Source organism: Saimiri boliviensis, chromosome 9 (assembly GCF_048565385.1).
Source record: "Saimiri boliviensis isolate mSaiBol1 chromosome 9, mSaiBol1.pri, whole genome shotgun sequence".
In the NCBI taxonomy this organism is placed as follows: domain Eukaryota; kingdom Metazoa; phylum Chordata; class Mammalia; order Primates; family Cebidae; genus Saimiri; species Saimiri boliviensis.
Genome location: NC_133457.1, coordinates 4,555,822 through 4,576,984, shown reverse-complemented (window position 1 = coordinate 4,576,984; position 21,163 = coordinate 4,555,822). Strand labels below are relative to the sequence as shown.

Here is a 21,163-nt window from a genome sequence, read left to right as displayed (position 1 = left end):
GGGGTTAGGGAGAGGTTTGTTCAGTGCATCTCCCTACTCCTTGTATACCTCCGAGCACATGCAGAAGCTTAGGAAATAAAACACACTTGTAACATCACAGGGTGCAAGTAAGTACATGTGGATGCTGGTGTAGAGAGAAGCAAAGCTAGTTTTCATTGTAAGAATCCGAACAGAGTAATAGGGCTTTGTCCACTGTCTCCAATCCGTGGTTCCCTGGTGTTCCTAGATTCCTTTAAAATTAAAACATGGGCTGGACCATAGTGAAACTGCCATAGTAGACTGTAGATCATCCATCAATTAGCTAATATTTAGGGGAGAACAAAAGGATCTCATGATTCCTATCAACAGGAGTTTGCAGAATAGTTAAGGAGATTGTGCTTGTCAAGAAAAGACAACTAAGAACTTTGCTCACTAAGTGTTAGCATGCCAAATGAGTCATGCAGCAATGAGGACAATAGGAGTGCATCCCTCTTTAGAAAAATAGGTTATCTGCTTTGTAGAATCAATTGTATTTTAAGGAATAAGAAAAAGGCTAGGATTCAGAACACTTTAGATTTATGGTCCATGTACAACTCACAGTTACATTTTCTATATCCCACTAAGAAACATGTTCTCTTTGTACACAGGACTGTCATTTGTATGTGCCCTTCTGTAGAACTCATCCAACACATTTCTGAAACACCAGTGACTTCTTGAATTATTTTATCTGTTCATTGACAATATAAAATCACCACTGCTCTGTCAATCTGTCATTAAATATTTGGCTCTAATAGTGATGCCATTTAGGATTTGTGGCACTTTTAAATCTTTAAAATAGAAAGTAAACATATTCAATTGTATCAGCATTTAATTGCACAAGCTCAACATATAAAAATTAAATGTTCACTTCTAAATCACACTCATCATTTTTCATGAGCCCAGGCTGTTCTTTGTTAGCTCTTTCTGGCTAATTATTTCTAATAATAATAACAATAACTGCCATTTAGTATATGCCTACTATGTCCCGAGAATTAGATATGCTTTACATATATTTATTTCATTTAACTGCATTTTTCATTTCTGGTTAATTATAAATTTATGTAAATTTTTTTCTAAGTCTAGCATTAGAAGACAAATTAATAAGTACCTAGGCCAAACGTATATTTTCCAAATGACATCACTAAAGCTGAGAATGGTTAAGTACCTAGCCTGTAATCTTCTTAACCTTGGGTTGCAAACATATGACTTAAACATGACTTCAAAAGCACCAACCAATTGTGCACACATTGTCAAAACATAAATAAGTTAAGAGTATGAGCATACGGATATTATAATATTCTGTTCAGTTAAGGAAATTCCATACAAAGCTAACAGTTTAAGAGGAGATATATTTCACATTTAGAACTGATAAAGGAGATATTATATAGAATATACAAAGAATGCATACAAATCAGCAACAGGCCAGGCATCGTGGCTTATGCCTGTAATCCCAGCCCTTTGGAAGGCCGAAGTGAGTGGATCACAAGGTCAGGAAATTGAGACCATCCTGGCCAACATGGTGAAACCCCATTTCTACTAAAAAAACACAAAAATTAGCTGGGTATAGTGGCACACACCTGTAATCCCAGCTACTCCAGAGGCTGAGACAGGAGAATCACCTGAACCTGGGAGGCAGAGACTGCAGCGAGCTGAGATCATGCCACTGCATTCCAGCTTAGAAACAGAGCAAGACTTTGTCTCAAAAAACAAACAAACAGAACAAAACAAAACAAACAATAACAAAGAAAAACATGAAACAATCATGTCAGGGACTCCAGGAGAAAATGGACAAATAATGAAATTAAGGATGCGGAAAGTTAAGCCCAAATGGATAACAAGCATGTAACAAGATATTTAAGCTTGCTAGTAAATAGGAAAAAAGACAAACTGTAACAGTGAAATATTTTACATCAGTCAGATGGACAAAAATTTTCAGGACTGCTAAGGATGTAGGAAGCTGGAAAAGCTATGCACTGTGATAGCAAAGTAAACTGGATTAGCTATTCTGGAAAAGATTGTCACTGTAAACATGCATTTATATGGCAGGCAGCTTTATGACACTGACTATATGGTAGAATTTAGCTGTGAAAAAATTCTTACATTAAAAAAGTCACAAAGAGACAGAACTTGTATTTTGTGGAAAATACTTGTAAGAGGGAAAGGAAGCCATTTTATCTGTAACTTCAAACTGTTAACTAGAAATTAAAATTAGTTTTTTTCTTCAGATATGGTTATTTAGGCCTAAATTCCCAGATGCCAAAGACTATGTTCATTATTGCACGTTGATTGTATTTGATGCTAATGAATAGCTTTATATGAATAAGAAAACTTTAAAAATTAATGTAGATAATTTATTTTTACTTTTGAGACAAGGTCTCACCCTGTCACCCAGGCTGGAGTGCAATGGCACAATCAGTGCTCACCGCAGTCTCAACCTCATGGGCTCAAGCAATCCTTCTGCTTCAGCCCCACAAGTAGCTGGGACTACAGAAATGTGCCATTGTGCTGGCTAATTTTTGTATTTTTTGTAGAGACAGGGTCTCACTTTGTTATCCATGTTAATCTCAAACTTCAGGGTTCAAGCAATTTGCCTACCTTGGCCTCCCAAAGTTTTGGGCTTACAGGCTTGAGCCATCACACCTGACCTAGATGATATTTTAAATCATAATATCCTCGTATACATAGAATCTTATGGATAATCTTAAAAATACTAAGTGAAAAAAAATAGTTCAGGTGAGAAATACAGCACAAACACTACTCATACAGATAAAAGCAGATAAACATACAACATTATTATATATATTATAAGCATAACTCAGAACATATATCAAGCTTAATGAAGTATGAGGTGGGGAAGAGGTTGATAAAACAGGTGTTCAGAAACAAAAGGAGAAAATAAATAGAGCTTGAGCAGGATTTTAGAATACTTATCATCATTATGTCCCATGCTCTATTAGGAATGTTCAGCCCAATTCTCTGCACTTGAGGCCCAACAAACAAAACCTTCTATTACACAGCTTGTTAGCAGTAAAGGCAGAACTTGAAGCAAAGTTGCAAGATTTTCTGTTCCTAATTTTTCTCTTTTCATATTGCATACTGCTTTTGTACTAAATATTTACATAATATATTCATATAAGGATATTGTAATTCAATTCAAATACATTCATTAAGCAGCAATTATATGTAAAAGATTGATTGTCCTAGGTGTTCAAGGACAACACAGCTAGAAGTATAAGCCAAATAAATCTTGGCTAAGTTTGGTCTAGTGCTATTTTAAAAAAAAAAAAAAAAAAAGAAAGAAAAAGAAAAAGATATATGAAAAAAAAAGCACTAAAAACAGAAATCCATCTTCACCAAGCCTTTAAAGGAGTATAAATTTACACTGAGGTTCCTGCATACTATAACACACAGAAGGAATTCCTAAAAATGTTCTTTATCCAGCTGTCTACCCAGAGTTCTATCATCCCAGAAAACTGCTCTCTCCAAAATTCATCATCTTGGACTCTCTCTAAAACTCCAACCCTTCTTTCTTATATCCTGTTCTCCAACTTCTGAATTTGTTTAGTTTTTTTCTTCCTAATATAGCTATTTCTGTTTATCATTTTGAGCTCTGGAACTTTAACCAGTACTAATCACCAAAACAAAAGGCTAGCAAGTAGGTTCAGGAGAAAGACTACATATACATAAACAGGTCCACATCTGTTTGGTGCCAGATGTTTTTCAGAGTCCCAGATTTTTCCGGTTTTAGGAAGAAATTTGGTGCACAACAAATACTACAAAGGGGACTGTGCAGCACTGATGTAATAATGATACATTATTATTACTGCAACAAGACATATAGTCACACTATATAAGACAGAGACACATCAGTTCAGTCAAGTTTTGCCCCAAATATATTCAGGTTGGCTCAAGTTTTGCTGACAAATGAATTTTTAAAAGCTCAATTTTTATAGCCTTATAAATTATGAAATTGAAGATGAGGGAATCTGGTCTTGTACATCAATACTCAAAGATCATCTGAGTTAATTTGCATAAAACTCATAGATCAGTGCATAGCTGATATGGTTTGGCTGTGTCCCCACCCAAATCTCACCTTCAATTGTAATAATCTCCATGTGTCAAGTGTGGGGTCAGGTGGAGATAATTGTGTCATGGGGTACATTCCCCCTTACTGTTTTCATGGTAGTGAAATAAATCTCATGAGATCTGATGCTTTTATAAATGGGAGTTGCCCTGCACAAGCTCTCTTTCCTGCCACCATCTAAGATGTGACTTTGCTCCTCATTCATCTTCCACAATGACTGCAAGGTCTCCCCAGCCGTGTTTAATTGTGAGTCAATTAAACCTCTTTTCTTTATAAAAAGGACAGACTAACAGGAATAAATTGGTACTGGTTGAGTGGGGTGCTGCTATAAAAATACCCAAAAATATGGAAGTGACTTTGGAACTGTGTAACAGGCAGAAGTAGAAATAGTTTGGAGGCTCAGCACAAGACAAGAAGATGTGGAAAAGTTTGAAATTTCCCCAAAGTTGAGACTTGTTGAATGCCTTTTACAAAAATGCTGATAATGATATGGATGGATATGAGGAACTTGTTGGGAACTGGGGACAAGCTTTTTAGCAAAGAGACTGGTGGCATCTTGCCCCTGCCCTAGAGATTTGTGGAACTTTGAACTTGAGAAAGATTATTTATAGCATCTAGCAGAAGAAATTTCTAAGCAACAAAGTGTTCAAGATGTAACTTGGGTGATGTTAATAGCATTCAGTTTTATGTATTCACAGAGATGTGGTTTGGAATTGAAAGTTACGTTTAAAAGGGAAGCAGAGCATAAAAGATGAGAAGTTTTGATGATTATAGAAAAGAAAAACCTGTTTTCTGATGAGAAATTCAGGCCAACTACAAATTTGTGTAAGTCATGAGGAGTCAAATATTTATCACCAAGACAATGGGGAAAATGCCTCCAGAGCATGTCAGAGCTCTTTCTGGTATCCCCTCCCATCACAGGCCTAAAGGCCTAGGATTGAAAAATGGTTTCATGGGCCAGGCCCAGGGCCTTGCTGCTATGTGTAGTCTCAGTACTTGGTGCCCTGAATCCCAGCCATGGCTAAAAGAGATCAACATAGAGCTCAGGCAGTTGCTTCAGAGAATGTATGGAAATGCCTGGATAGCCAGGCAGAAGTCTGCCACAGGGGTGGAGTCCTCATAGAGAACCCCTGCTAGGGCAGTGGAGAAGGCAAATGTGGGGTTGGAGCCCCCACACAGTGTGCTCACTGGGGCACTGCCTACTGGAGCTGTGAGAAGAGGGCCACCACCCTCCAAACCCTGGAATGGTAGATCCACTGGCAGCTTGCCCTGTGTGCCTGGAAAAGCTGCAGACACTCAACATCATCCTGTGAAAGCGACTGGGAAGGTGGCTGTACCCTGCAGAAGAACAAGGGCTGAGCTCCCCAAGGCCATGGAATCCCATCTCTTGCATCAGTGTGATCTGGATGAAAGATATGGAGTCAAAAGAGATCGTTTTGGAAACTTAACGTTTAATGACTGCCCCATTGGATTTTGGGCTTGCATGGGGCCTGGAGCCCCTTTGTTTCAGCCTATTTCTCCCATTTGGAATGGGTGTATTTACCCAATACCTGTACCCCCATTGTATCTAGGAAATAACTAACTTGCTTTTGATTTTACAGGCTCACAGGTGGAAGGGACTTTTCACTTGGACTTTTGAGTTAATGCTGGCATTAGTTAGGAATTTAGGGGACTGTTGGGAAGGCATGATTGGTTTTGAAATGTGAGGATATGAGATTTTGGAGAGGCCAGGGGTGGAATGATATGGTCTGGCTCTGCATCCCCACTCAAATTTCACCTTGAATTGTAATAATCCCCAGGTGTCAAGGGTGGGGCCAGGTGGAGATAATCAAATCATGAGAGTGATTTCCCCCAGCTGTTCTCATAGTAGTAAGTCTCGTGAGATCTGATGGTTTTATAAATGGGGGTTCCCCTGCACAAGCTATCTTGACTGCCAGCATGTAGGATGTGACTTTGCTCCTCGTTTTCCTTCCACCATGATTGTGAGGCCTCCCCAGCCATGTGAATTGTGAGTCAATTAAACCTCTTTCCTTTACAAATTACCCAGTCTCAGCTATTTCTTTATTAGCAGTCGGAGAACAGACTAATATAATAGCTCATGGTAAATACATAATAAATGCTGTCAATAGTCACTATCAATACAATTTTATGGCCCAAGATAACACACGTGTTATTTCATTTAATCCTTATGACACCTCTTTAAGTGAGCAAATCTTTTTTTTTTTTTTTTTTTTTTTTTTTTTTTTTTTTTTAAGATGTAGTTTCACTTTTGTTGCCCAGGCTGGAGTGCAATGGAGCAATCTTGGCTTACTGCAACTTCTGCCTCCTGGATTCAAGTGATTCTCCTGCCTCAGCCTCCTGAGTAGCTGGGATCACAGGCATGCACACCACCACACCCAGCTAATTTTGTATTTTTAGTAGAGACGAGGTTTCCCCAGGTTGGTAAGGCTGTTGTTCTCAAAGTCCCAACCTCCCAAAGTGCTGGGATTAGAGGCGTGAGCCACCGTGCCCGGCCAAGTTAGCTATTCTTAATACATTCCATAGAAGAGGACACTGAGACTCAATATCTTGACCAAAAGCATTTAGGTAGTTTATGAACAAGTTAAATTCCATGTAAGTTGTGTGTGACTCTGAAATATGCTTTTAATCATATTGCAATTCTTAATCTCAAGGAATTAGCCTCTGGTTAAAGATGACAGATTACACTTATATGTTTACCTATTCTCCCTTCTGAAACCTCACTAAAATAACAGTAATGGGATATTTACGAAATGCTTAATCCACAGGTGGTGGCAGGTTGGTAGAGGTAAAAATAACAACAAAATTTTGGAACCTACAAAGCAGTTAATGACTAAATAATGACTTAATGATTAGATAATACCAAGGAAACTAAATTCTGAGCCAAGAAGCAATCCAATTTACATTGCAGAGTACCCCAGAGATTCATATCATTACCAAATTAGGTATCTCTAGAAATGAGGATAAAATTGGGATGAAGAAAGGAAATATTGGTCAAAACTCTTTAGATGCATGTTAAACCTTTCTTTTTGCCACACATCTAAAGTACCTGAATGCCACTCTCCCCTGGCCTACAGTATTAAAACTGGCTGGAAGTTGAAGACATTTAAGGGAATGCTTACATATGGAAGAGTGAAATCTTTTACATTCGTTTTGCTTTCAGTGCCCAGTACTGGCAGCCAAGTTTATACCCTCCAGAAAGATGAGTGAGAAATCCTTCTTTGGGAGAACTAAGCAGTCCTAGAAGGCTTCTCCACACCAATGCCTTCTCCGGATGAGAGCCAACTCTCCAGGGGAAAAGACTGTCAGAGGCTTATCCCAGTGGAGGAAGGGCATTATTCTACACTGAGCCAGGCTAGTTTCCCCAGCATTCCCATTTTCTTACCCCAGCATATTCAGAGAGGAGGTTCTTCATTGAAATGGCCCATCCTAAAGAGAAGCCCAGAGTTGGCAAGCCTCATCCACTGAGCTTTTCATCACTTTTAGTTTCTGTTTGTGAATGTAAAAATGCCAATCATCAACAGATATTTGAGGCAAGACTTTGTGATTAAAAAAAAATCAACAAATACAAAAGAGACAAATTGAAGGAAACTTTTCAGGAAAAACTACAACAAGCCATTGTTAATATCTTCAGGGATGTAAAAGATTATAATGTTTCCAAAGCAAAAAAAAGAATATTCACAGATTTAAGCCTCTTAAAATTTTTTAATCAATCAATAAAAATTTTAGTACTAAGTTTAGACTATAAAGTTTAAGAAATATCTCAGAGAGTGCAGTAATAATGGTAGTCCTAGAAATAGAGAATTTTTAAAAAATGTAGAGGAGGAAATATCAAGTAATTAAGAAAATTTGCCAAAATTTAAGGATATGAATTTTCAGATTTTAGAAAGCAATTTAGTGCCTGGTATCCTGGATGAAAATAGGTCTACACAAGCCTACAGTGTGTAATTTTAGAACACTAGAAGAGGAATAAAATCTTCTAAAAATTTCAAGGAAAGAAAAAGATTCAATAACAAAAAAAACAAACAGCTATTATACATTTCCTTAGCATCATAAGAAAATTGAAAAGCAAAACTCAAAGTAAAAAAAACAAATGCATTCTGAGCAACAAATGATTTCCAAAGAAGAATCCTATAACCAGGCATGGTGTTAAATTAGTTGAAAGGTAAGAGTAAACAGTAATTAGACAAAACCTCAAAAAATGTGAGTCCCATGTACTCTTTCACAGGAAGCCACTGGAGTATGTGCTGTACTGAAACAAGAGCATAAATCAAAAATTATGAAGACTTAGGATTTTGTAACAGAGAATTAAGCAATAGAGAGGGACAAAGGGAATTTCCAGTTTAATGTGAAGGGAAATTTCTGAAGCTAATGTTTTAACAGGATCTTAAAGCATTACACTGAAGAGTACTAGACCACAAACTGAACCAATTAAATTGGAAAAACTGGGGTTGGGCCCCAGGCATCAGCTTTTTCAAAGCTCTTTAGGTGGTATCGGTGCATAGATAAGTTTGATACCACTGGTGTAGAGGTCTGTTGTACAAGGGTGCTTTGGAGCAGTAGCATTGGCATCACTGGGGAACTTGTTAGAAATGCAGTATCTCCTGAAAGGGACATGTAAACCTGTTTTAAAGGCTTGATGGAGGATGCATGTGGACTACTGTGAGACTGAGAAAATTCTAAGGGCTGTAGTCTTAGGGGAAAGCCCCACACTCTAATGGGCTTTACCTCCAGTGACTCCACTAAGATCTTACGGTGAAAATCCAGGAAAGATGATGCCCCTGTGCCTCCAGCAGAGGAAAGGGAAGAAGAACAATTATAAAAACACCAGCACCTTCTCCACAACGAAGGCCAACTCTTCAGGGGAAAAGACTGCCAGAGGCTTATCACAGTGGAGGAAGGGCATTATTTCTACTCGGCCAGTCTAGCTTTCCTTAGCCATCCCATTTTCTGACCCTAACAGGGGTCAGAGATGCAAAGAAATAGATTTGGAATGTTTCAGCCAGAGTAGAAAGTGGGAGACAGAAGCAAAAGAGATACATGACTAGAGAATCACTTGTGAAGGTCACAGCCTCAAGACACAGGTCACCGAAGGACTGAGATTAAATCATAAGATTATAAAACACTTTTTCTCCCCTACACTGTACCACCTCGCCACGGGGCCCTAGTAGAACAATGGTTTCAGCGAAAAAGATGCAAGACACAGACTTTCTTTGAGGATTAATTAGGAAATTCCAAACTTAAGCCTGAAGACAAAAACAAGGACTAAGGAATTAATGACCTCTGGCACTATAACTACAGTAAACATTGAACAAAAACACTAATATTAAAGATGCCTAACTCCTAACCAAATTAACATAAGCTCTCACACTAAGGGTCTGTTTATTCACTTTCTAGTACTTGATACATAGCTGGCTTTCAAGGAAAACTTGCAATGTATGCCTAAAGCAAAAGAAAAGAAAGCCTGAAGAGATAAAACAATCATCAGAACAAGATTCAGATGTAACACAGGTGTTGGAAACATCAAATGGGGAATTTAAAATAACTGTGATTCACGTGTTCATTGCTCTCATGAAAACATTAGACAACAGGCAACACAGGCAACATAAGCAGAGAAGTGAAATCTCTAGGAACAATAAAGAAGAAATGCTAGAATCAAAAGCAATTTAAGAGAAGTTGAAGAATATCTTTAATGGGCTCATTAGTAGGCTTGACACAGTGGAGGAAAGAATCAATGAGCATTGAAGATAGGAGAAGAGAAACTTCCCAAAGTGAAATGCAAAAGGAAGAGAATTTGAAAAGCAAAACGGAACATCTAAAAAATTCTAGGACAACTTTTAAAGGTGTAAAACCTGTAATTGTAATACTAGAAAGGAAAGAAAGAGGGAAAGGAGCAGAAGATAGCCTGAAAGTAATAATGATCAAGAGTTTTACAAAATGAGTGACAGACAGCAAACCGCAGATTGAGGGAATTTAGCAAACACCAAACAGGATAGATACAAATAACTAACTAAATAAATAAACTAGGTGTGCCATATTTTAAACTGCAGGAAACCAAAGATAATGACAAAATCTTGGAAGAAGCCACAGAGAAATACTTTATATATAGAAGGACAAGGGTAAGAATTACAAGAACCTTCCCATCTGAAACCATGCAAACAAGAAGAAAATGGAGTGAAGCATTTAGCGCTGAAAAAGAGAGAAAACCCCCATCCATCTAGAATTACATATCTAGCAAAATTATTCTTCAAACATGAAAGAGAATTGAAGCCTTTCTCAAACAAAAGAAAACTGAATTCATTTTCGTCAGGCATAAGAATGTCACATAAGAAATGTTAAAAGTTGTTTGGGCTGGTGGAAATTGATACATGTCAGAAACTTGGATCTATATTAGAAAAGGGCCTTAGAGAAGGGAAAAAATAAAGAGAAGATAGAACGTTCTATTTTTCATATGCTTCATTACCTAAAAGATAACTATTAAAAATAACAGTAATAATATTCTAGGTGATTGTAGCACATGGATAAGTAAAATGACAGCAGTGACAGAAGAAATGGGGAGGAATTGGGAACAGTCTGTTGTGACTCATCTGTACCACATGTGAAGTGGTATAGTGTTATTTGAAGGTAGACTTAGATTAGTTTAAAATACATATTGCAAACCCTAAGCTAAACACTTATTTTTAAAGAAATATAATTGATAAACTGAAAGAGGAGATACAACAGAATCATATAAAATGCTTGTTTAAAACCAGACAAGGCAGAAAAAAATTGAGGAAATGGAAAGCAAACAGTAAATGTAACAAATGGAATCTAAGTTACAAATTAGGTAGCTATTAATTCAATGATATGAATAATCAGTTTGTGAATAGTTTAAACAGACCAATGAAAAGGCTGACTGAGGGTGGATAAAAAAGACAAGACTTATATGTTTAAATACAGACTCAGGTTACAAGTCGAGGAACAGAGAAAGACATGCCATACTAACCCTAATTAAAGGAAAAGGAAGAGTGGCGTAGTGAAATGTTAATTTCAGAGGAGGCCAACTTCAGGACAAGGAATATTATCGGCATTAAGAGGGATATTACATATAAAGCACCTGCTCTGTGTCTAATAACATGACAATTTTTTTCAAATTTACATTATTCAGTTTATTCCTCTTGAAAATACAATTCATGAGTGGTCTTTACATTTAAAGATTTAAAAATTAATAAAATGTGAATAATGCCATTATACATTGATTGCCTTTTGTTAAGTAAATTACATTGCAACAGCAAGCAAAAATTAGCATTTGAAAAGTGCCAACAGGAACTCAATACATCGTTCCATTGGTTAAAATTTTATATTTCGTTGATTATTGCCATATGAGCCTATTTGAAACTGCTGACATTGTTGCTTCTCAGGTAGGCAAGAGACCAGAGAAGAGGCATGCCGGTAGAACCTTCCACACCAGCCTGTTGTCACATGTGGTCTGTGGCTATCTTCTCTCATAGGTTGCTGACGCCATGCGATCTCACATGTAATCCTGGTGGCAGTTTCTACTGCTTCTTATTGTCTCACAGCTTTACCACATGGGTTGATGTGTTTGGTAGGTGCTTAGCACATTTTATCTGCCAGCCACCTTTAGGCTTGCTCCACTTAATGCAGCCCCTGCCTTGGTGTCCTGCTACCATTTATCATCTGCAAACACCTCACGCTGCAGTGCAGAGCTAGAGGGAGCGTGGCTTTAGTGTTGCTGAGCTGGTGGAGGCCAGGTTCTTGTAGCCAGTGATCTGCAATTCCGTTTCATAATAAAAAGAGCTTATAGTGTTGCTGGTGAAACTGCCTGAAGAAATCCAGGTGCTGGCAAGTGTGCATCCCATCATCACTGCCCTGTACATTAGTGTTGAAGGCCACTGACCTCATTCCCAGTTACATGACCTTCTGCACCACTAACCTGATACATTCTGCATTTACAAAACAGATGATATATTACTTGGTCTGACATAGGAAATGACATGAGTTATTATATTTTTACAATGAAGAGATGGAGGGTATCTTTTTATTTTTAAATGTACATAGCATGTATTAACTTAAGCAAGAAAAATGGTTAATGCTATAAGTATTATTCTTCAACTAAAGACTTTACAAGGAAAATCTAGATCAGAGTAAAAGCAAAATCAAACAAACTAGCATGTAGTTTGATGTCAAGATCAATACCACAGTCCTCACACTTTCTGGCTTTTGAAGCTTATTTTATACGTATTAGTTTTATTTAACACATTCTTTTGTAAACAATTTTTATGATATTGTTATTTTTACTTTAACAATTTTTTTTCTATTAAATGCCAACTGCCCTTTAAGGGAAGGAAGAGAGAGAAGACAATTTGACCTGCCCTTCTGTCCTTCTTTTTTTTTTTTTTTTTTTTTTTTTGAGGCAGTCTTTCTGTGTCTCCCAGGTGTAGTGCAGTGGTGTGATCACAGCTCACTCATTTTGTCTAAGACACATTTTCCCCACCAGGAGTGTTGATAGATCAGTAGTTCTCAGAGGCTGGGACAACCAGAGCACAATGACCTGAGGCTCTGGATGTTTATTAGTAATGGAGACCCCTATCATATCAGAGTGCGAGAGGAGGCACAGAAATTGTTGAGACAGGGTCTCTATCTTCCAGGCTGGAGGGCAGTGGTGCAATGACGGCTCACCTCCATCTCCCAGGCTCAAGCAATCCTCCCAAGTTGCTGGAACTATAGGCACATGCCACCACAACTGGCTAATTCTTTTTTGTTTTTGTTTTTGTAGGTGGGTTTTTACTGATTATGTGATTTAGCAAGATTTCTTCAGGTGATTCTTATGCAGGCAAAATCACTGACTTACAGGGAAAAGTAAAGCTCTTGAACACTTCCTGTTAGGTGAACCTTACTCTCTTACTTTTCAGCTGACTGTTTCTATGCAAAAAAAAGATCAACAGTGTAATTCTAACCCTTCTACACATGAGAAAGTTTAAGTTACAAGCTTGGAGGCCACGAATTCCTTGGAAGAAATAGTAGGGAACAACCCAAACACATCATTTTATCTAGTGACACCAACATTTGTGGAAATAGTTTTTTGTTTGTTTTTCAGATTTAACATGCATTTTAAGTTCAGGGGTACATGTGCAGGTTTGTTATATGGGTAAACTTGTGTCACGGGAGTTTATTTTACAGATTATTTCGTCACCCAGGTGTTAAGCCTAGTCCTCATTACTTATTTTTTCTGATCCTCTCCCTCTGCCCACCCTGTGCCCTCTAACAGGCCCCAGTGTGTGTGGTTCCCCTCTATGTGTTCATTCATTCTCATCATTTAGCCCACTTATACGTGAGAACATCCAGTATTTGGTTTTCTGTCCCTGTGTGAGTTTGCTAAAGACAATGGCATCTAGCTTTATCCATGTTCCTGCAAAGGAGTGATGACATTCTTTTTAATGGCTGCATAGTATTCTAAGGTGTATATGTGCATATTTTCTTTATCTAGTCTACCACTAATGGGCATTAGGTTAATTCCATGTCTGTTGTCGTAAGTAGTGCTGCAGTTAACATACATGTGTAAGTCTCTTTATAATAGAATGATTTTCATTCTCTTGAGTATATACCCCATAATGGGATTGTTGATTTGGGTGGTATTTCTGTTTTTAGGTCTTTGAGGAATCACCACAGTGTCTTCCACGATGGTTGAACCAATTTACACTCCCACTAACAGTGTAGAAGTGTTCTTTTTTTCTCTGAAATCTCACCAGCATCTGTTATTTTTTGGCTTTTTAAGGAAAGGGGTTTTAACCTATAACTCACATTGTATAGGCATACTTCCATTTGCCTTTGCTTATGTTTAAAAACGAAATAATCATCATTGAAAATTTCTTGATATGCCCCATTCAGGAACAAGTGTACCACCTCACTGTCAATGGGCTGCCCTCTGCTAGCATGACTATATTGGAGAAAACTATCTTTCGATGTTAGAGAACTCGGATGAAAGCACTAGCAACGTAATATCCCTCAAAGCAAAAGGCTTAAGAACATAAGCTCTGTGGAGTAGGTACATTTGCATGGTGTCATCACACAAAGTATTACCAACAAACACAGGTGAGGAAATAGGAGAGAAAACTATTTAGATGTTAGCTGAGGCTGATAGTTAAGGACAGATTTTGTTACATGTTAATTTAGGATACTTAATTTTTAAAGAATAAATACATCACTTAGGCTATTTGGCATGTTTTAGCACCTTTTGCTTTTTCTGAAGCAAACACATTAAGAGAGAAATTAAATAGCCGTGGATGAAGGTTAAAGCAGTGGCTTTGAGAATATGAGTTGGGTGGTAATTTAAACAATAAAAAATTACAATTCATGGTGTGGTGAAAGAGATTATTGAAGCAGGATGTTATGAGGACTTTGGTTTTAAAAAGTTGCAGGAGAAAGTGTTGTGCAAAAAGAGAGGGCAGAGATGGTTCCTGATATTAATGCCTCAAGTAATGATAAAAATATATTGAATGAATTTTATGATACAAATAGATTTGCAAATATGGAAAATTATGTTTCTTATTCAAAGAATGTTATGAGGCATGAAGTCTGCTGAAGAATATGAACTAAAATAAGGTCATAAAGAGAATGTGGCAGTCGTTGAGAATCCAGGCAGCATAATTCTTGTCAGGTTTTTGCTTTTAATTTTGGAGATCTTACTTGGCTTCAATGAGCAAGTCATGGAACTTTGCTGCCCCACTGAATTGCTAGATTTTGGTCAAAACTGAAATTTTTTGAATGCCATAGCTAGCTGCTCTGCAGCCAACAGACAGCCTTTTCTATTGAGTGTACTAGGCCGATTCGATGAGCTGTCAGCCGTTCCTTCTCTCACTTGGCTCTCAGTTCATGCACCAGATTAACGAGGAGTGTACGTCATTTGCCCTTCTTGTGATGTGGGATATGATCTCTACAGGAAATTCCTTTTCAGAAAAAGATTCTCAGCAGCAAGCCACTTCTATAACTTATCCTAATGATGGTCTTTACATCATCTAAGTGCATACTAAAAATAAAGTTTAATGCTAACCTTTCTATATCTTTCTTCTTCAAGGATCGTTCATAATGTTTCTCCATGTGCTACATCTTAAGAAATGGTTACTGGTTAACTTAAGAAAACGGCTTCCTTCCAAATAAGTAAAGTCAGCTACTACAATGAGTTAAATTTCTGATTTAGAGAAACATTATGCTCTGGATATACAGAAGTTCTACTTGCCTTATGTTTTACTTCCTGACTGTCCACGTGGCCTGTCACAAATGCTACACATTCTTCCAAGTGGCTTCCTTCTCCTTTTCTGGGAAGCTTGAAGAATTACGGAAATGTACTCTAGCCCTCTCAATCTCTCTCCTTCCGTACCCATAGTAACCAGTGGTGCTTAGCTATTTTGTGGATTGAACTATTTCATGCACATAACTCTCGAGGGAAAGAACATGTGGTATTTTCCACAGGACCTACCATAGACGTGAGCATCAAAAATTGCTCATTGATTATAAAAGCAATTTACTTAGGTAGCTCTAATTTCAGTTGAAATTGTTTCCCATACCATGAGACTCTTTGGGAATGAGAAAACAAGAGAGACTCCCTTAGGAGCCAGTTATTTGGGAAGAAGACATTCAGTCCATATACCAGTAGCCTCATGCTTTCTACCTTCAGACACAGAACATAATATATATATATATATATATATATATATATATATATATATATATATATATAAAATTTTTATTTTTTAGTATTTTAAATTTTCAGTTCCCTGATACATGTGCAGAACGTTCAGGGTTGTTACATAGGTATACATGTGTTGTGGTGATTTGCTGCACCTATCAACCCATCATCTAGGTTTTAAGCCCCCATTAGGTGTTTATCTTAATACCCTCTCTTCCTGAGTCCCCCATCCCTCGATAGTTCCTGGTGTATGAAGTTCCTCTCCCTGTATCCATGTGGTTTAAGTGCTCTATGGGAAGAACTATCCAAAATGTCTTCATTCTTTTATTTCCAAAGTGTTTTCATTGGCTCTCCATGGTTTTTCTTTTTCCTTTGAAGATGAAGCATTCAAAAGCATCAGGTAAGGGAGATAAGACTTAGTGAGTTAGTGAAGTTATTGGAGCTCACTCATTGCAAAGGACAAAATATATACATCTGAAAAGTGAAAACAGCAGTAGGGTGATTTCCAGGGCCAATGCCATCAAGGCTTCCGGTAGCAAGGGTGAGATGGACGATGTGTTTGGAATCATTTGTGTTTATGGTGCTTTTGTAGGCCTGTGACTGCCTGTGCTTAGGAAGATAAGAAATGCTGAGAGGTAACAATTTTATGCCTAAGATTGTGAGAAATGACAACAAAATAAGTAGGACTTTCGTGCTGCAGCAGTGGTAGCTGGAAAGCTTGCCGAAGTTGAGCCTCTGATTAAGACCAGAATGGAAATAACGCCAACCCTCTGATGCCCCAACCACTTCTGTTAAAATGATCTTTTTGAGGCCAATATTCAAAATTCTTGCAATTCAAACGCATTACTCTGTCCTAATTATCTCTGACTTTCCATAGCATTCTGTCCTGGCTCTCCACTAGTCATGGTAGTCTCTAATTTGACACGCAGAGTGCCCCATTCCTCTGTTGTCTTTTTATTTTTCTTTTTTGGCCTACTCCTTTCTTTTCAGAGAAAAGGGACTGGGGGCTAAAGAAGACTGAATGCCCACCACGTGTCTTCTGATTAGCTCTGTGTGTTGTAAAAGAAATGAGAGAGAGAGCAAAGTCTGTTACCTGGTGAGGTCAAAGACATTCTTCAGAAGAAACTCTGAGCAAGTGACTGCTTGGCAACTATGTACAGAAGGGATGAAGAATGAAACTTAAATGAACAATCTAAATGAATTCTATAACCTTCTAAAAGGAGCGATCTTTGACCTTAAAGGGAAATGTAGGCAAAATAAAAGATAAAATAACTGCCACTCATTAAAGATCAAATTTGTGTAGGACACCTTATTTTACACATTATACTAGAAAAAAATGGATAAACAGCAAAAAAATTACAAGTTTCTGCTCATCAGAGGACACCACTGAGAAAATGAATAGGCAATCCACAGACAGAATGGGAAGAAATATTTGCAAAATATATGTTTGAGACCTCATTGTCTCATTTTACTTCAGAAAATTCTGGGGTGTTAGGAATTATGGTTTTCCTCTTTTAGAAAGTAAAGTAAGAGGTTTGTAATTTGGGGGACTTTTTAATAAAAATTCTCAAATGTCAATAAAGTTGAAAGAATTTTATAGTAAGTGTTCTATATCTATCACCTAGATTCTATCATTAATATTTTATTATTCTTGTTTTACTGCAAATTTATCCATCCATCTATTTTATTTTTTAACATATAGTTCAAAGTAAATCGCAGATAACAGTACACTTCTCCCCACATATCTCAACATGTACGTCATTAATTAACTAGAATTCAATATTTTAATGGATTTTTTTGATATAAAATACACATATATGTGAGTGTATGCAATGAAATTCAAAAGTGTTAAGTTTATTCACTGACTGTCGAAAAATACAAACATGCCTGTTTAAGCCAAGCCACTATCAAAATGCATACCATTGTCATCACCATCATGCTCCCTTCCAGCCATTTCCACCTGTCCCCATAGTGGTAACCACCGTGTGTCATTTTTAAAAAATTGTTTAATGTTGCCTGTTTAGAAGTTTTATATATATATATATATATATATATATATATATATATATATATATATATTTGCATTTTAGATTCTGGGGTACATGTAAAGAACATACGGGATTGTTGCATAGGCACATACATGGCAATGTGGTTTGCTGCCTCCATCCCCCCATCACCTACATCTGGCATTTCTCCCCATGTTATCCGTCCCCAACTCCCCACCCACCACTGTCCCTCCCCTAGTTCTCCCCCACAGACCCCAGTGTGTAGTGCTCCCCTCCCTGTGTCCATGTGTTCTCATTGTTCAACACCCATCTATGAGTGAGAACATGCGGTGTTTGATTCTCTGCTCTTGTGTCAGTTTGCTGAGAATGATGGTTTCCAGGTTCATCCATGTCCCTGCAAAGGACACAAACTCGTTTTTTATGGCTGCATAGTATTCCATGATGTATATGTGCCACATTTTCCCTGTCCAGTCTATCATCAGTGGGCATTTGGGTTGGTTCCAGGTCTTTGCTATTGTAAGCAGTGCTGCAATGAACATATATGTGTATGTGTCCTTATAAAAAAACAATTTATAATCTTACAAATGAAATTAAATAGTGTGCACTTTTTTCTGTGAGGCTTCTTCTACTCAGCACAATTATTTTGAGATCTATCTATGTTGTCAATATGTTAGTATTTTCCTTTTCATTGTTTACTAATATTCCACTGTGTTATTATAACATAGTGTGCTTATTGATTCTATTTTTAATAGATACCTAAGCTGAAAACAGTTTTAGGCTATTATAAATAAAGCTGCTATGAGTGTTATTGTATAAATATTCCTGTGAATACATATTTTTTAATTCCTTATGTGAGCAACTAGGAATGGAATTACTGTGAGATATTTCTCCAAAGTGACAATACCATTTTGCATTTTTACCAAAAATATATGTGAGTTGCAATTACTTCACATCCTTACCAAAATTTGGTGTGGTCAGTTTTTAAAATTTGTTATTCTGGCAGAGTTTGGAGTGGTATCTCATTGTGGTTTTAATTTTCATTTCTCTAATGATCACTGATTTTTAGTACGTTTTCACGTGGTTATTGGCCATTCGTATTAATATATTGGTCATATATTATTTTGTGAAAGGTTTGTTCACATATTTTGAACAGTTTAAAAATTGAATTATTGGGAGGCCCAGGTGGGCAGGTAACTTGAGGTCAGGAGTTTGAGACCAGCCTGGCCAACATGGTGAAACCCTGTCTCTACTAAAAATACAAAAATTAGCCAGGCATCATGGCAGGTGCCTGTAATTCCAGTTACTTGGAGGGTGGAATCAGAAGAATTGCCTGGACTTGAGAGGCAGAGGTTGTACCACTGCACTTCAATCTAGGTGACAGAGTGAGATTCTGTCTCAAAAAAATTGGATTGTTGGACTTTTTATTATTAAATTTTAAAATTACTAATATCCTAGATACTTGTTCTTTATCAGATATATGTTTCAAAGATATTTCCCCCTATTTTATGGCTTGCATATTCATTTTCTTAATGGTGTCTTTTGATGTGAAGGTTTAAATTTTGATTTAAATTTAAGTTTTACATTTTAAATTTTTTTCTTTTATAATTATTCTTTTCTATGATCTGCCTAAGAAAGCTTTGTCTAGCTCCAAACCATACGAGTATCCTCCTGCATTTTTCTCTACAATATTTAGTGTTTTATATTTTACAGTTGGGTCAATCTTCAGATTAATTTTTGTGTGTGGTGTGAGGTAGATGTTAAGGTTTATTTTTTCCCATATGGATATCTAATTATTAGACTACCCTCTGTTGAAAACACTGTTCTTTCTCCATTGCATTGTTTTGCCTTTTCTCTGAGACTTTTACGTAGATTGTTCAAGATTTCAGTTAGTAGACCAAGGGACATAAATCCAAAATTACCTTTGATTGATAAAGCCATTTGTGCTCCTTCCCCGTCTTTACCTAATGAAAAATGATACTATCATTTCTTGATTTCTGTGCACTTGCAGACTTAGCACCATGTGGAGGCTGCAAAGGCTTGGGGCTTTCACCATGCGAAGCCATGGCCTAATCTGTACCTTGGCCCCCTTTAGCTATGGCTGGAGCAGCTGTGATACAGGGCATCAAGTACTGAGAAAACATACACCTAGGGGGCCCTGGGTCTGGCCCCCAAAACCTCTTATTCCTCCTCAGTCTCTGGGCTTGTGATGGGAAGCGCTGCTCTGAAGGTCTCTGACATTCTCTGGAGATATTTTCCCCATGGTCTTGTTGATTAACCTTTGGCTCCTCATTAATTTTGCAAACTTCTCCAACTGATTTTAATCTACCCAGAAAATTGGGTTTTCTTTTTTATCACATGGCCAGGCTGCAAACCTTCTAAACATTTATGTTCCGTTTCCTCTCTGATGCTTTACCACTTAGAACTTTCTTCTGCAAGATACCATAAATCATCCCACTCGAGTTCAAAGTTCCACGCATCTCTAGGCCAGGGGCATAATGCCACCGGTCTCTTTGCTAAAGCATAGCAAGAACCACCTTTATTCCAGTTCTCAACAAGTTCCTCATCTCCATCTGAGATCACCTCTGCCTTTCAGCCTGAACTTCATTTTCCATACCACTATCAGCATTTCGGTCAAAGCCATTCAACAAGTCTCTAGGAAGTTCCAAGCTTTCCCACAACTTCCTGTCTTCTTATGAGAACTCTGATACGGTTTGACTGTGTCGCCATCCAAATCTCATCTCGAATTGTAGTTCCCATAATCCTCACATGTCATGGGAGGGACTTGGTGGGTGGTAATTGAGTGATGGGGGCGGTTACCCCCATGCTGCTGTTCTTATGACAGTGAGTTCTCATGAGATCCGATGGTTTTATAAGGGGCTTCCCCTCTTTTGCTCGGCACTTCTTTCTGCCATCATGTGAAGAAGGACATGTTTGCTTCTCCTTTCACCATGATTATAAGTTTCTGCAGGCCTCCCCATCCAGGGAGAACTGTGAGTCAATTAGACTGCTTTTCTTTATAAATTACCCAATCATGGGAAGTCATTTATAGCAGCATGAGAATGGACTAACACGCCCTCCAAACTGTTCCAATGTCTGCTTGTTGAAAAGTTCCAAAGTCATTTTCACATTATCAAGTATCCTTACGGCAATGCCCCACTACCCATTACCAGTTGACTGTATTAGCCCATTTTCATGCTGCTAATAAAGACATACAAAGACTGGGTAATTTATTTTCATGCTGCTAATAAAGACATACTCAAGAGTTGGTAATTTGTAAAGAAAAGAGGTTTAATTGACTCACAGTTCCATAGGGCTGAATAGGCCTCAGGAAACTTACAATCATGGTGGAAG

At 37.6% G+C, this 21,163-nt stretch overlaps 1 protein-coding gene across 10 annotated transcripts in view; it reads left to right on the top strand.

The window, feature by feature from the left end:
- NLGN1 (neuroligin 1) overlaps nt 1-21,163 on the top strand; it is an 884,758-nt gene that overhangs the window by 622,760 nt on the left and 240,835 nt on the right. The gene's annotated exons all lie outside the window — the stretch shown is intronic.